This window comes from Ornithodoros turicata, chromosome 10 (genome assembly GCF_037126465.1).
Source record: "Ornithodoros turicata isolate Travis chromosome 10, ASM3712646v1, whole genome shotgun sequence".
Lineage (NCBI taxonomy): Eukaryota > Metazoa > Arthropoda > Arachnida > Ixodida > Argasidae > Ornithodoros > Ornithodoros turicata.
In genome coordinates, this window is record NC_088210.1 from 33,110,113 (window position 1) to 33,126,605 (window position 16,493).

Here is a 16,493-nt window from a genome sequence, read left to right on the forward strand (position 1 = left end):
AAAGGCACAGGAAGCGATAAGATGCACTCCTTATCACGAGTCGTGCCGTATCTGCAGTGTCATCTTGCTGATATCGAGCACCTGCCAGAAAAGCAATCCCGCACTTCTTATTCTTTGACTCCGCCTTGCATGACACTGATGGACATGCGTTTGGTCTTTTTCTGTTGGGATTGTGCAAAATAAAGGAGTTTTTAAGTCGACGGAAACTTTCTTCAAATCGTTACAAAGTGGTAAGGAAGACAGTTGCGAGAAAACACACACATGAACTGGTGGAATCGTCACAAGGCAGTTTGCGGCACGCGTTCAGAGGCACAGGACAAGGGATGGAAACAAACCTCACCTGACTCAAAAAGCAGCTCGGATGCTAGCGCACATCAGCTGGGGCCAGTCACGTGCCTTCAGGCGTATCCTAGCTAATCATTCCAGTATTAATCAATTCCACCACAGCACTTTCACGTGCAGAAGCACAACACACTTTTTCACAGCCGAAAAACACACACGCAAATTCCGCCTGCACGGCGAAAAACTTGGCAGACGAGGAGAAAACAGACGATGCTGCGTTAGCAGACGACGGGCAGCACAGTGTTGCCTGGCGCCGCACCGATTCAAAACTGGAGAGCAAACTCTTTCGGGGCGGTCGTTTTTTCCTGGGATGGACCGGAGGGAAGGAAGCAGGGCGGAGAGGTGAGGTAACGTTAGGCCTAAAGAAGAGCAGGGTGGGAGAGAGCAGGTTCGGAGGAGAGGCGGAGGCGGAGACGGGGCTCGTGGTCGTGTCGCCGGCTGGCGGTGGGAAATGGAACTTGCGGTTAGTTTCGGAAGCACGCACAGGAAATCGCAACGGTTGGCTTCCATTCTGAGTGGTGTGCTGGTATTTTGGCGTGTTGAATGTTACTGATCAATATAGTTGCTGTTTGCTGATCCGTAATTTATGGATGAGTTTCCGAGGTATTCTGGCCACTCGGATAGCGTTCTGTAGTACTCCCAACATCTCGTTCTCAAGAGGTTAATCTTAGGTTGTGATAAGAAATTCAGCAGTAAGCATAGCTGGCTCGTCTGCGACTGTTGGAACCAGGCATCTCTACACCCTGCTTCGTGCAATTTAGCTCCTGCGGTCCCAAGACGTCTTATTTTGTTCATTGTTGCTAATAACTGTCACGAATAATTAGCGTGTATATTATCAGTTTCTTCCGAATATTTTTAAGTGATCAATATATCAATGATTGATAGCCCTTAACCGCCATTCTTCCGTACAGGTGACAAAGTATGACATGCTAATCTCTCTCTTTTTTTACACCACAACCACTCTCGACAACGTAAAACTATTCGAAATTTAGTTGTCCAAAACCGGACTATTTGGAGTTCTGTCACTACTTGGTGGAAAGTCACGGTTCTAAGTCTGAAACACACAACATACGAGCACAACACACGCCTCAAGGTGCCCAAGAACACGAACAATTGAAAAATGGCAGCCGTCAAGAAAGCCCCAAGCAGCAAAATATATTGACCCGATATTGGCTACATATCGGCAATATTGGTCAAAGACTGGACCAATATTGGGCAGGTATTGCCAATGTTCAGCCGATATTGGGCCAAGATGTTGTGCTGCGTGGGGCCAGACAGCAGCGGGATTTGAGCCACGCGCAGCTTAGCGTAATTGGACACGCGACCGGCCATCGAGAGGTGCGCGGTTCAAACCCCGTCCGTCTGTCTGGCGTTTTCGAGGGCTGCCATTTTTCAATCTTACCTAGGATCGAAATCCCCTATTTCTTGAAAATACGCTAGATGCGGCTGCGCACATGAAAGTGAAGGGGATTTATTAGTATATATACGCACACTTATGAAGAATATTGATTAGGTTAGATGGGCGAAGAAAAACATGAGGATATTGGATCTTGCATCGGAGGAACCGGCCGCTCTAAATAATTTTTACATGACAGTATAAGTATCATTGTACACGTATATGGTACGAAAACAAAATGAGCTGTTATGGTATGACTTTTATGGTATGATACAAATATATGGTAACTGTTATATATGGTATGGTTATCGTATAAATTAACTGTTACGGTATGGCAGGAAAAGCAAATATCACGATGTAGAAGTAGCCACGGTGCCACGATAAAAGAAATTTCAGCCGCCTCGTGCTCAAAGTTCTCCAGCTTCAAGTGCTCCAGCCGCACGTCGACATAGCTCAACCGACCCCAAGCAACTTCCTCAAGTCCAACGGCCGAGGATCCAGACGGTTTACTGTGCATTATTTACGTTAAGCATCGATTACATTTATTAACGCGCAATTATAGCAGCCCTTTGTCTGCAGTCTGCAATCGCAGACAAAGTCCTTTCGAGCGCGTCGCAAATTGACGTGATGACCCTAATTCCACAACAGCATGTTCGTATAGCACGTCACATATAAACGTATCACCGAAACGCGGCAGCTATACAGCAGCAATTACATTACCACCAGGGGACGCAGTCATTCACAGAACAGGTATTCACGAGTACAACTCATTTCGTATATAGCGTTACAGCCTCCGAACATCTAAACCGTATGAATAGAGGAGGGGCCGGATGAAGACGTAGAATAGTATATATACGCAATTAAGCCGTGTTTACTTGGAGAGTTGACGAGCTACCTGGCTCTGGAAAAGAGCCTCTATTTAAGCTCTCCGGTTACTGCGGCCCTCAGGATCATTAGCAGGGTCTTTGGATGAAATCTGCCCCAGCATTACGGTATACGCAGCTCGAAGCCACAGCGAGGCTTACGCGAAAGTACCCTGGGCTCGAGAATGTATGAAGCTCGTCGGACGGCCACGGCTAACAGTATTTGGAGGGCGGTATATACACGGTTGTCTCTATCCGGCGAACAATGTATTGTCTTAATGCGGGAGAGAAGTAATCAAGGTATATACTGATTTGTTGTAATTCATTACAAGTGTTATCTGGCTCAGTGGCTGGATCTGGCAGTGGCTATCTGCGCTCGGTGGTTGGGTGATGTGACGCATAGGTTTGTATCCCCTCCCAGGTAAATACTACGAGTTTTAGGTTTCGTCATTATTAGTCTTATTAACATTATCGTACTAATATGTCTCTTCAGGGTGGCGTGACACTTTCACATTTACTGCTCAATACGTCATGCAAGCATTGTTCCGCGCGACAGATTGTTGAGGAAAAAAGAACTATTATCTTACGTGACACATCGGTATCGTGATACAAGCCCTTCAACAAAACTTCGGCGCCGAGCTCTGACGTCACAGGAACCAGAGCTTCGGCAGTTCCTATTGGTTCTCAACTTCTCATAAGCACGTGACCTCTCCCGTAGACCCCCTCAGTGGCTAAGATGATTGTCGTGACGTCATAACTCGATGATTTTTGGTATTCGCGGTGCCAATTTCTTCTTCTTCTTCTTCTACTTCTACTGCTTCTTCTTCTTCTTCTTCTTCTTCTTCTTCTTCTTCTTCTTCTTCTTGGGATAACTGGGTGGTTTCTCGAGCTATGTGGTCTCTATATGGTGTCTTGAACGTGCGACGCTCTGACATGAGCGTCACAGTTCCGTATGTATCTATTACTCGATTGCCCGTAAGATACAGATGTTCACTTGAAATTACGATTCACATCAATGCATATAATTGTTTTACATTTATCATTTATATCTTGGAGCGAGGCGTCCCGGACACACAGACAGACAGACACACACAGACAAAAAGAAAAAAAGACTCTCCAGAGATTTTGGGGCTAAATCCTGTAATTTAATTCACTGCCGCGTATTGTCCACAGGGACCAAAGAATTGCTCTGATTGTGAACTGTTAAAGAGGTGTCTAATGTACCGCAATAAAAAATAACTTTCGCAGATACGACCAGTATTCTAATAAAGTATCCTGCTCTGACGTTGCCATTGGATCGCCGTCCCCGAAGACGAAGTTGGGGCAACCTCTCGAAATAGCGTCGATGCAAGTGAACTTAGCCACGCGTGCCATTCCGGTTGGGAAATACTTTTTCTTCATTCGTGCTTGATGTTCGAGGAGCATGTTGCCAAGAGGTCGATGCTGTCGCAATAAACAACCACACACATATATATGCAGGCGCAAAGGAAGGGACGCAGTTTCCCGGCTGAAATCGGCTGCAAGTACACATGCCGGACTAATCGATAAGATGTAATCGATAATCGGTAAGAGGTGTTCGAAAGTGCTAGTAAATCGTTGATAACGTACGTCACCGTGAAGATTATCGTGCATACCGTAACCAATGGCAGCGCGCGTGACTCTTACCGGTTGATTGGGTGCGGTAGTGGACAGGGTGGTCCTCGATATTCCTGGTTGCGAAATCCCCGGTCTGGAAATCTCAAATCTGGATCTGGTCTGGTTCAAATCTGGAAGAGGAACTAACACTGCTGAGCAATTGTGGAATGGTTTCAGAATCGTCCGCAGTTTTCGAAGCTCGGATTTTTACAAAGAATACCTAATTACTAACAGTTGCGTAACTAATAAACAGAGGCGAAACGTGGAAGACATCTACTTCAGTGGAGCTCAAGGAGCATATACTGCGGCAAAAATAGTTATTGTTGTTGTTGTTGTTTTTGTTCTTACTGCGGTAAAAAGAAATGGGAACTTGATTGTCGGACGAACATTGTGCTGCGGGAAACGCAGTGCTTACTACTTTCTTGTCGCGCCACAGCCGCGCCAGCATGCACATCGCTCATGCATATAGGCTGAACTTCATGGCAAATTTTGTCCAAATCCAAATCTTTGAGAAAAAACGCAATTCAATCAAAATCCAAATCTCTAAGCAAAAATTCGATTCAATGCAAATCGAAATCCCGGAGCAAAAGTGTGATTCCGTCCAAATCCAAATCATGTTCATAATGAAGCCGCCAATCAAATACAAATCAAATCTGACGGTCTCTTTTGTGGATTGAAATCCCGATTTAAAACAAATCCGGGATTTCGATTGATTGATTGATTGATTGATTGATTATGTGTTTAATGGATTTCGAGTTCCCAACAATGACACAATACACGCCTTCTGGCGCTATATCCGCGCGTTTTTTCACTTCGCTGTTGGTTTCAACTGTCGTCCAAGGCTGCCCGTGTAACAGGGGTGTAACAGGGGTGTAACAGGGGTCTCTCCCTTAAACGTTAACGCTGCATACATACGCGTGGCTAAACCTTTATTTTTTAGCGTACATTACTCGTTCGAATATGAAGTTGAGCTCCCTAAAACTCCTTTTATTAATTGTACCCTACTTGCAAAGCCTGTACTTCAGCTTGCGTAACTCTGTGCACACATAAAAGAATGAAAATGCACACCCAACCGATACTTATGTAACAAAGTTCCCATGTTCCAAAAAACTCCATAGTTTTCACATACACCCTCTCACTTGAACACAAAAAAAATAAAAAATAAAAGAACGAATGAAAGAGATTAAACGTTTTCTGAACCTGTCAATCATAAACTTCGATTACTAAGAACCCATCTTGCACGCACCTGTTTTTCAGGCACGCTTTTATCCAACCCACCCACGTATTAAGATAACTATCGCCCTGCTATTACTTCCGCCCCCTCACACAAAAAAGTATATATATGTACTGCACGCGGCCCAAAACAGCCTACATCCACAGTTGAACCATATCATTACTTCCCGCGCTATCTAGGAGAAAGTATCTCTTCCAACTCCCACGCGATGAAGATACAAAAGAACATTGCACTTCAGCGTCAGGATATGCTTTATACGCGTATAAATATGCATATTTGGGAAAAACGAACGGCGGACGAGTACACAGCTCACGCAGTTCCCGAATATTCCCAGAGCTCGCTTAGACAAAAGCACAAAGGGGAAGTTGGGGAAGGGAAAGGGACGAGTGGTTTTGGGGAGTACGCGTACAGCGCGCAATATAGGGAAGACCGCGGCGTAGGTATGATAATACGGACCCAGAAGAGCGCGTTCTCATTCCACGGCCTGCCAGCTCATTTGAATATCACCCTCGTATATATATATGCCGTTCGTTTTCCGATGCTAATGAAGCACCCGTCGTCTTGTGGGAAGAAAGGAAAAAAAAGAAATTGCGCACTCGGACAATGTGAGGAAATATGTGGATAAAGGAACAGGCTGTTTTTGAATGTATATATAAACGCGCGAAGAGTGACAGCGGTGATGTGATGCGGTGGCGATGTCGGTGGGACATCGTGGTTTGTGCGACACGGACGTGTGGGGGGGGGGGAGAGGGAGAAAGAGAGGGAGAGTTTATTTTTAGAACTGTTTCGTTGACGGTTGTCGGCTAGTTCTCCCCATTGAAACAGAGCCGGATAGCCTCCTGTACTTTTACGTTCATAATGATAATACTTGTTCGCGATACTTGTCATCGTTTGGAACATTCGAGAACATTTTCTGCTCCCTTAGAATAGACCTCTCCCTGTTTGTAAACAAATGACGTTATAGTGTTCGACAGCGCCACCAATTTGGTAGAGTTGAACTACGCTCGGAGCTAGGGGCGAACAGGGTCGCGCCCGAAAGCCACGGTCTTCAGGGGATTACGATGGTCCCTGAAAGGGACGTGACCTCCGGTCCTACTTTTCTTTCAATAAGAGGCAGCGAGCAAGTGCCCATTCGTGGAACCCAGTCCTCCCTTTCCGACTTGTTTCGGTTTCAGTTCGTCTACCAACGTCATGATGACGTTTCTCGGGTAGAGGTCTGTTGCACATGTGAGTAAGAGGGAGAGGAAAAGCCATACATTGCACTAGTATAAATATGTAAATAAAGAAAGAAATATGTATATATAAATATGTAAAGAAATAAAAAAAAGAGATGTCAGCCTAAGTCGCAGAGCTTTCATAACCCATGTTGCGCCCACGCAGACACATCTGAATCTGTCGACCACCTCAGCTGCTCTGCCGACGCGCCTACGCCACGTCACCGCGTCACGCTCTCCACGCGCCCTCTCCTGTCTTCCTTCCCTCTTCACTCACCGCGCATGCGCGCCGCGCCGTGGCTACAGACAGACCACGCCGCGATTCTTTCGTAGCGAGGACTCTAATGCTGACGCATTAATAAATATCGCACATCAGAAACAACACGAACAGTCGATGCTATGTGACTCCTTTGACGTCAGAACCCGAAGCCAAAGCATGTTAAAGTGTTTAACGATGTTTGGATTGTGATGGTGGTGGTGGTGAGGGTGAGAGTGCTCGCCGTTGTCGGCCTCACAGAGGTGGGCAACGTCACGACTGACGCCCTGGGGGAATGTGCGGCCTGGGCCGACTTCTAAGGGAACTGTGCCGGACATATGTCTGAAAGCGTCTAAGAAAACCATGAAAAAACCCCAGACAGCACAGTCGGCACCGGGATTGTGATGATTATAGATCAAAGGCATCACCACCCAGTCAACCCGAGACGCTGTTTTTTTTTATATTTATTTCGTGTTAGCGCCGCGAAGCAACTGTGGCTATATGAGCGGCGTACAGACGTGGACAGATGGAGAGAGGACAGCAGGAAGGAGTGGGGGACGGGGTGGGTTAGTACGCGCCCTGGGCCGACTTCAGGGAGGAAATTCTTCAGGCCGACATTCGTCTGGAAAGTCCGCAGGAAAACCCAGGGAAAACCTCAGACAGCGCACTGCCGATGCCGGGATTCGAACCCGCTTCACCTCCCAGTCTCGACGATCATCCTATAACCGCGGCGCTATGCAACGCGAGCTGGCCAAGACGTTGTACAAATGTTGCATTAATGTTGCATTAATGTTGCGGCAATGTTTCATGCACAAATGAAGCGTTGGCATAATGTTTCTGTTTCAATGTTGCGGTGTAATATCTGGGCTAGGGTTCCGGATTTTCGGATTTATCCGAAAAAATCCGAAAAAGTATACTCCGGTAAAATTTTAAGCAATTCGGATTAATCCGAAAAACTCCGCTTGGCAGATGTTTTCCCTGATAACCGGGTTATTGTCCTTGGGCTCCTTTCGTGTCCTGGACTTCTGACCACAGATACCGGCTCCACCGCAACATAATAATGGCTTCCGTGACCTATAGCATTTTCTTCGACGGTCATCTCTATACCACTTGAGGATTCACCAACCGGGTTTTTCCACAGTCTGTTTTCCAGTCTGTGTCGGGACGCAAGCGAAAGCTGCCCTGCGACTACATCAAGGAGCACCCTGATTTCGAGGAGTTCACATTCTCCCGTGATCGCGATGCAGAGGCTGTCGTATGTAAGTACTGCCGCATAACAGTGCAGAGCACTGCACACGGAAAGGGTGCATCCGTAATTCCGTAATCCGTAATCCGGGTAAACACCTCAGTGTTCGTCGCACGAAAAGCTTGTGTCTCTTAAATATTCAAGCAATAAACGTGACAACTGCGTTTTCGCTGCATAACTGTGCGTGCGTCGTCAAGTTTCGTCTCCGAATTTCGGATATTAACTGAGCTGTAAATCATACACTCCGAAAAACTCCGTTTTTTTAAAAAACAAAACAATAAACTCCGAAAAACATCCTCCGGTAACGGCCAGAAATAAACTCCGAAAACCCGGAACCTTAAATATCTCAGACGCTGCGTTTCAGTAACATTACGGATACCGTTGCTGAGACAATTATATTGATGTTGGCGGGGGGAAAAAAAATACCCATTTCAAAAAAAAGAAGAAGAAAGAAAAAAAACACGCCTGGGACAATGTTTCACATGATGCGCTGAGCGAACGCTGCAATGAGATTGCAATGCTACTGGAGCAATATCGTAGCAATGTACTTCAAGTACTATTTAATGACACATACTTGGATATTTTACTTTATAAGTACAACTTTGAGGTACTTATTTGCCCATCCCTAGAACGAATCGGCAGAGCACTAACAAATCGTTCATGTTGCACAGAGGCGTTCATAGAATATGGGGGGGGGGGATATGTTTATTGAGAAAAAAAAGCAAGGAAAGGTTAGTCAGGCAAAGGCCGACTTGCTACTCCTTTCGTAAAGAGGAACAGAAAAGGAAAGGGGACGAAAAGATAGGAAGAAAACGAAGAAAAGAATAGAATAGAATATAGATTCTGCATCGTTGCCGCCGCGTATAACCCACGTATCAACACACATTGCAATTGCTTCGACAGCCGTTGCTTTCGTCGCTACTGAAGGCGAACATCAGCAACAATGTTGATGCAACAACTGGTGCTGACTGGGTACCTTCTCCTCTTCAACCTACCAGAAGCTCCGGCGTATATACAAATGACTTTAACCCAATACGTCTATCCGTTCATATTGGACCGTTTTTTTTTCCTCGCAGATAATGCAACAACCATGGCAACTGAAATGAGAGCTGCCTTCCAATATTAGCAACCGAATGCCAAGCAGAATTTAATTACATCTCCCTACAACCCCGCTCCGGTGGCGTTCCGCTCTCGAAGCGCGATTGTGTATGAGACGGAGGATGGGGAACCGAAAAGTTTTTTGGCTCCGGTTTTCCTTTCGGTTCAAAGAAAAAAATAAAAATAACAATAACGATTCGAAACTGGTTCGAACCGGTTCAGTTTCGCATGGTGCAAGGGCAATTGATTGCAGCGAAACTAATCCCCTTTATTCTTTCCAACAGAGAGAGAAATAAAGGGAGGTCACAAGGTCCTACCTAGGTCCTACCTAGGTCCTACCTAGGTCCTACCAAGGTCCTACTAAGGTCCTACCAAGGTCCTACCATGTGACTTATAGATCAAAAACAAGGAGCCACCTTGCGCTCTGGCACATTGTTGTAATGTGAGTTTTTTTTTTTTGAATTTCCTACCCAAATACGGATTAATTAATTTATTTTGCTTATTTTATTTATATAAAACTGCCAGCCCTTGACAGGCCGAATCAGGGTGGTACAAGATAATAAGAGAAAAATAACAGCCCCAGTTATAAGAACAGAGAACAAAATCAAAAAAATGTGTTTCTGTCTAATCTAATACTCAAATCTAATCACATACATCTAGATTCACTCAGCTTAATACACCGATTAATGCCATGAATTTTGCACTTGAGGTCTTGCGTTACGTACCCTTAAGGGCCAAGTAGTAAATTTTCCATTTGAACCGAAAACCGAAAACACATTTTCGGTTTGCCTCCGGAGCATAAAATTTTGTTTCGGTTCGCTCCAGAACCCTGGTGAGACGGCGCGTGCTGAAATATATATTTCCATGGAGCTTGCGCAGTTTTTAGATATAGATGGGTGTTAGATATGCAAAATGTAATCGAAGCAAAGCTTTAGTGGATCGGAAGCCCCTACACTCTTAAAAATGAACTTCACTGCATAGCACCCTCCTAGCCAACCCTCATCTCGAATGATATCGTTATCTGCCTTGATTTGTTGAGAACAGGAGGCGTACGCCTTTTTTGTGACACTTATGCTGTTCATAATTGTCACAAAAAAGGCGTACGCCTCCCGTTTTCAACAAATCAGAGCAGATAACGATATCATTCGAGATGATGATTGGCTAGGAGCGTGCTATGCGGTGAAGTTCTTTTTTAAGAGTGTAGGAAGACAAAGGAAGCTGTCAAATCAAAGATAAGCAGCGTAATATCAGCCTCTTCAAAGGAATAAGGCGATCGACTTATCGTGTTTTCGAAACCGTTATCGTGAACATCTTTCGGTCTACTCAATCTCCCCAACAGCTTCGCATTTTCATATATTTTCGGATAATTCGTTATTGGATAATTCGTGTTTTGGCGTCGTGAGACTATCCCTCGATCATGAGCGACGCGGTCTGTGGATTAATTTTGCCCACCTGAGAAGTCACGTGACCTCTGACGTCTGTCACGTGACCTCAATATCTGAGACCTCAGCGTGCGCTGAAACCTCAGTACATCAACACTTCTGACATGCATTCTTATGATGAGCGGTCACGTTGGAGTGTCGTCTGCAAGACGAAGCGCTGCAACCTCTCTGGCCTTCCATTTTAGCGTTATATAACAAGAGCAGATATATAAGCGCTAAAGAGCACTGTTGTTACTCAGAACTTCCTTCCCAGAACTTTCAACGACCCGCATGAGAATTGCGAAAGAAAGTGCAACAGAGCCAGAGATGCGAAGCCCAGAAAAAAAAAAACTGGAAATTTTTGGGGAAAAAACTGTTATTTTTTTCGTTTTTTTGCTCGTCTCCGGAAAAATAGCCCAAATTTTTCAGGCGACAAAAATTCAAAAATGTTAATTTTCGTGCCTTTGATGCGTTCCAACCCGCCGCCAACAGTGACTTAGATGCATCTAATCCGCCAACAACCACCAACTTAGAGCTCCCTCTGGCCGCTCCAAGCGATCGCCATCGCGTTCACATAATAACGGAGTTCTGGTCGGAGTGGACGGGTTGTTCTAATTACCTAACACGCTTAGTAGACAGCAGTCTCATGGGATGTTCTGCTCTGCATTTATGCCAAGAGGATGAGCACTACTAGCTTGTTTCCATTTTTTTCAATTTTTCGGAAACAAACCCGAAAGAAACCGTTTTTTTTTTTTTTTAGCGATTCAAAATTTCCGGAAATTTTGCATCTCTAATCCGAGGTGATCTCGCAGTTTCTAATGCCGCGAAAACGGCGGCTCTGCAAGGCATCACGGTATAGTGTCTCGCTTGTGCTTTCATGTATGGCTTATCCCGTTTCACGAGCCGGCTGAGTCTGAAAAGGTCCTCGCAATTGTTGCTTTTCTTAAAAAAAACTCTGTGTTAGCGCCCCGAAGCAACTGCGGCCATAAGCGGCGTACCGAAGTGGACAGATAGGAAGAGGACGGGTACCAAGGTTGAGGTGACGGGATGGAATCTTACCCACTTGCCCTGCTGTCTAAATTTTCCTGTTTCCGGAAACTTTCCAGACACCGACACTGGTTCTTCTGAAGTCGGCCCAGGACGAATAACCCCATTAACTCCTATCTCCCACCCTTTACTGCTGTCATCTCCCGATTTGTTCCCATCTGCGAAATCGTTCATATAGCCACAGCTGCTACGCGGTGTTACCTTGGAATGATAATATGATTGATTGTTGGATTGAAAAATAAAAAAAAAATGGAGACGGTAAGATGGAGGAATGATAAGAAAAAATACCTTCATACAATTTACTTCCGATTGTTGATACTTCACTCGCTTTGTTTTATTTCTATCGACAGGGCAGAAAACATGTGACGTCAATGAACCTTTCCTTCTCTGTTCATACATTCCCTTCGTCAAAGAGGTGAAGGAAATACCAAATTTATCCGGTCTGTTTGCACTTCGTCGCGACGTCTGGGGAGGGACCACTTAGAGCCATAATTGATTTTTGTTCCTCCACATTTTGCTTCCCCTTTTGTTTGCACGTTTTCCCTTTCCTTTGACGAAAAAAAAAAGGAAATATAGGACTCCGGGAAATGAGTTGCTACGCAGGATTACAAGAGCCAAGAGTAATCTCTTTGCCTGGCTTTACAGGTAATGTTTGAATGTTGCCTTTTCTGTTCTCCTTTTCTTAGGGAATGTGTGCGCGTGTAATGTTTCCCCATGCGGGAAATAAGGAATCTTATTGCAAAAATACCTGCAGGGAACGAACCTATATCGCTTCACCGCGGAGCTTCGTTGATCAGGAGGCTAAAAGAGATTTTTTTTTAAAGGGATACGCTTTTATTTATTTATTTTCTAGGGATTCATTTGGATTATTGTGCGTAGCTACGTTTTAATAAAGCGAACCTTTCTTTCTGAAATTACATAAAGTGCAACGAGGGGAAGTAATAGCAAAATTCATTATACGTAGCGCCCTCTTATGGTCTTTGACCGAAGTGAGTGTCTTTTTCATTTTATTTTTTAAATTTTTTCACCGCCTGCGAACTTTTGGTGTTAAAGGGGTAACATGAAACGAAGCTTTTTGCTCAACACCGCATCGGACCCTAAACGAATTTCCTTTTGTGTGAATAAACATATACCCCCATACATACATACCTATATACCTATATATCATACCTATATACTATATACATACATATATGGGTGTTTCGTGTAGCGGTTCTAATCTTACTGCACGCGTTGTACAGCTACGGTACAGCTACAGCGATACTTGTTGCGAACGTTCCAGGTGTATACGTGAGTTGCAAAAGGTGCAGCTGGCTACTGCCAGCTATCTGCTTCTCTTCTTCTTCTTCTTCTTCGTTTTTTTCTTTGTGTTGACTCTCTTCGATGCTGTCACTGCTGTGTTCTAAAAGATCTATAGAGCACATCCTTGTTCATTGCCCACACTACGAACCTTCCCGAACCGCACTCTCCCGGTCTCCTAATCAGCTGGATTCTCTCCCCCCTCTTTCTCTCCCTCTCTCTCTCTCTCTCTCTCTCAAAATTGCTTGATGCCTGGCCAAATGCAGCCCACTAAAGCTCTGCCCTCAAAGCTCTTTTGACATTTTTGGACACCATAGGACTTCTATCCTTATTGTGAAGGGGCTCATGCATTTCATTCCCCACATCACCACCAGCAATGGAGTAGAGTATCGCCCCCTGGCGATGAAACTCTCCATTGATCATCTTAAAAATAATGTTGTTGTTGTGAGTTGCGGCAAGGACACGTTCGATGCGTCGCGTGCCGGTTGTAAACCGGCACGCGATTGATTAATTTTAACTATCTAATTTTAATTAGATTAATTAATTTTCGCGAGTCGTGCATTCGCGAGTGCATTTAATTTCGCGATTCCAGGGCTGTTTCCTTTCGCGGGATAAACGTCAAGCTGTGTTCGCGAGTACAATTTTTCGCGACTTTTTTTTTAGCGGTCGCGAAATTCGCGAAAATTAACAAAAATCGCGAATAAAAATAAGTTTACAGTATTTCTTGAAAGAGGAGCAGTAGCACAATACATCTTTCGCACATGTGCATACGGTATGTGTGTATGTGTATGTGCATATCAATGGGGTGGGGTATCGCGCATGGCGATGAAACTCCCCAATCATCATCATCATCATCATCAAATAAAGTTGCTGTGCATATCAACATATATGTACCAATGAGAAAGACGAGGACCGAGGAACAAGTGTGATTGAAAACATGTATCTTATATAACAACTATCGTAATTAATAAAAAGCTACATTATTTCTGTTCCGACCAAGTGAATGATCAAGATGTGCGGGTTCAATTCGTGTCGCTATTTCGCATTTTCGAGGGCTGCCATATTTCGAATCCAGCCTCGCCGAACGATCCTACAAAATGCCTCGCCCTGCAATGCTCGAGGTTATATCATTTCATATCTCATTATCTCATTAATATCTCATTTGTTGCACGATCCTTTCGCTATTTATTTTCCGCCATCGAATTCATCCTCTATATATATGTTTTGAAAAGCCGAGCACTTTTCTGGCGTTTCTCTTGGAGCGTCTTAATTGAGGGCCTGCATTACCAGGAAAAAAAAGAAGAAAATAAGAAGTTACAGTATGGTTGGCAAATAATTAAGTGTACGTGTACACAGGAGGCGAACGAACAAGGAGAGGAATTAGGATGGGAAAGATATATCCTAAATGCTCGGGGCAAAAGCAAATATGTCAAAAGACAGGGGATCATGAGAAGTCATTAGCGAAGAAGGTATCACGTGACTGAGGGAGCTTCGTTTGCTTTCCCTCCCTTTTCTCTTTCCCTCTTGGAGCGACTTTGTTGGCATCAGGAAGACATTTTTTTTATTCTGTGTTGGCACCGCGAAGCAACTGAGGCTATGAGCGGGGTACAGGATGTGGACAGAGGACAGAAGGAAGAAGGGGGGGATAGGAGGGTTAATAAGCGTCCTGGGCCGACTTCAGGGGCAACTGTGCCGACATTCGTCTGCAAAGTCTTCGGAAAACCCAGGGAAAACCTCAGACGGCACAGACGGATGAGCAACATAGGCATATACACTCTTAAAAATGAACTTCGCCGCATAGCACGCTCCTAGCCAACCAACATCTCGAATGATATCGTTATCTGCCCTGATTTGTTGAAAACGGGAGGCGTACGCCTTTTTTGTGACACTTATGCTGTTCATAATTCTCACAAAAAAGTCGTACGCCTCCCGTTTTCATCAAATCAGGGCTGATAATGATATCATTCGAAATGATGGTTGGCTAGGAGCGTACTATGCGGTGAAGTTCATTTTTAAGAGTGTACTTCATTGCACAGTTCTAATCTAAACGAGAGCTTATTTTTTTTCAATCGAAGTCAAGTATAAGACGTTGAGGAATTTCGAGCTTTCCACTTTACGACAATTATATACTAAGCGCTCGCTCGTCCCGATATGCTGATGTAGTGCGCTTTGCCGGGAGCGCAACCACTGAAAGAATAGACAAGGCAAGCCAATTTCGTAGCCGCTGTCGTCTGCAATTAGTCGCGTGAAATGGAGCCTGCACGAGAGGCCACTCTATGTCCAACCGTCGACGTCCAGACACCCATCATTAGAGTGTCCTTTCCACGGTTCCGCTCTCGCGGCGACGGTCTCTTTGTGGCACCTATAATAATGGACGCTCTTTATGATATAGGCGCATTGTTATGCGCCTTCGACGTGATTGGCTGGTCCTAATAATGACGTCGTATTTCACAGAAAGAGAGCGAGGTGCTCTTCTGTAGGTGCGTACGCATCAAGATTCACTCGATGACAATTATTTATTTAGTGGTTTTTATAATATATCGATTGGGGATATAATCGATTGGTTTTATTTCATTTCAATTCATTTATTAAGACCCTTAAAGGCCCGAGGGCATTACATAAGGGGTAAAGAGATAGCAGAGCAACAACATATAAATAAATAGGAAAAAAAACAGAAAATAAATTAGTACTCTGAAGCAAATACATACAATTAATAAAGCCATGAAAGGAACTCAACACATAGATAAATGCGTGATCGAGAAATATAAGAACTGCCGAGGAAAAAGGTATTACGTTAAGGTAAAGGTAAAGGTATTGCGTAAAGATATTATTTATTGATATAAGTCGGCAGTGAGAGCTGAATGCTTAAAGTTACCATGAACCATTAGAGTAGCACTGTATATTCTACCACTTGCAGAGTGCAAAGTAGCGGGCATTTTCATTGGTGCTTTAAGTATCGTATTTCGTATTAGTATTTATTTACTTGTTGCTCTGCAATTAAAGCAGCGACAAATCCGAGGCAAAAGACAAACAAGTTGCCAGATGATAAGGACCTGAGCTCCGTAAGGACACTGCCCTACAAAGTGCCGCATCGCAAATGCACTGCACTCACCAGGAAAGTACATGGCAGGTTTAGTCTGTATATCGGAGTATTGGATGGGAAATTGAAAAACAGGAAAGTGGTGAGTACCTTATAGTACTCAAATGATAACATACACTATACGTGTTTCGATGCGAATGCCTAAATCGGCATTGGTTTCACATATGCCGTCATACTTTGGTAAGGAGCCCTTTGGCCTTGCCCTATTAGCAGGCACACCGAAAGAGTAAATAAATCAATCAATGAGTGAATGAATTGCGTCACAATCAAAAAGGAAAAAAAAAGGGGGAAATAAACACTATCTCAATGTTTGTTGCTCAAGCGGCTGCCTGCCATATTTTT

At 44.3% G+C, this 16,493-nt stretch overlaps 1 protein-coding gene across 2 annotated transcripts in view; it reads right to left on the reverse strand.

Moving 5' to 3' along the window:
* The window catches only part of LOC135369966 (protein O-mannosyl-transferase TMTC2-like), a 236,376-nt gene that overhangs the window by 200,825 nt on the left and 19,058 nt on the right, over positions 1–16,493 (reverse strand). The window contains exon 1 of one of the 2 annotated variants that reach the window (XM_064603581.1): positions 341–601. The exons of the other annotated variant lie outside the window; for it this stretch is intronic. The gene's annotated coding sequence lies outside the window, so the exon portion shown is untranslated. Of the gene's footprint in view, positions 1–340; positions 602–16,493 lie in introns of those variants that run through there. 2 annotated transcript variants of the gene reach the window in all.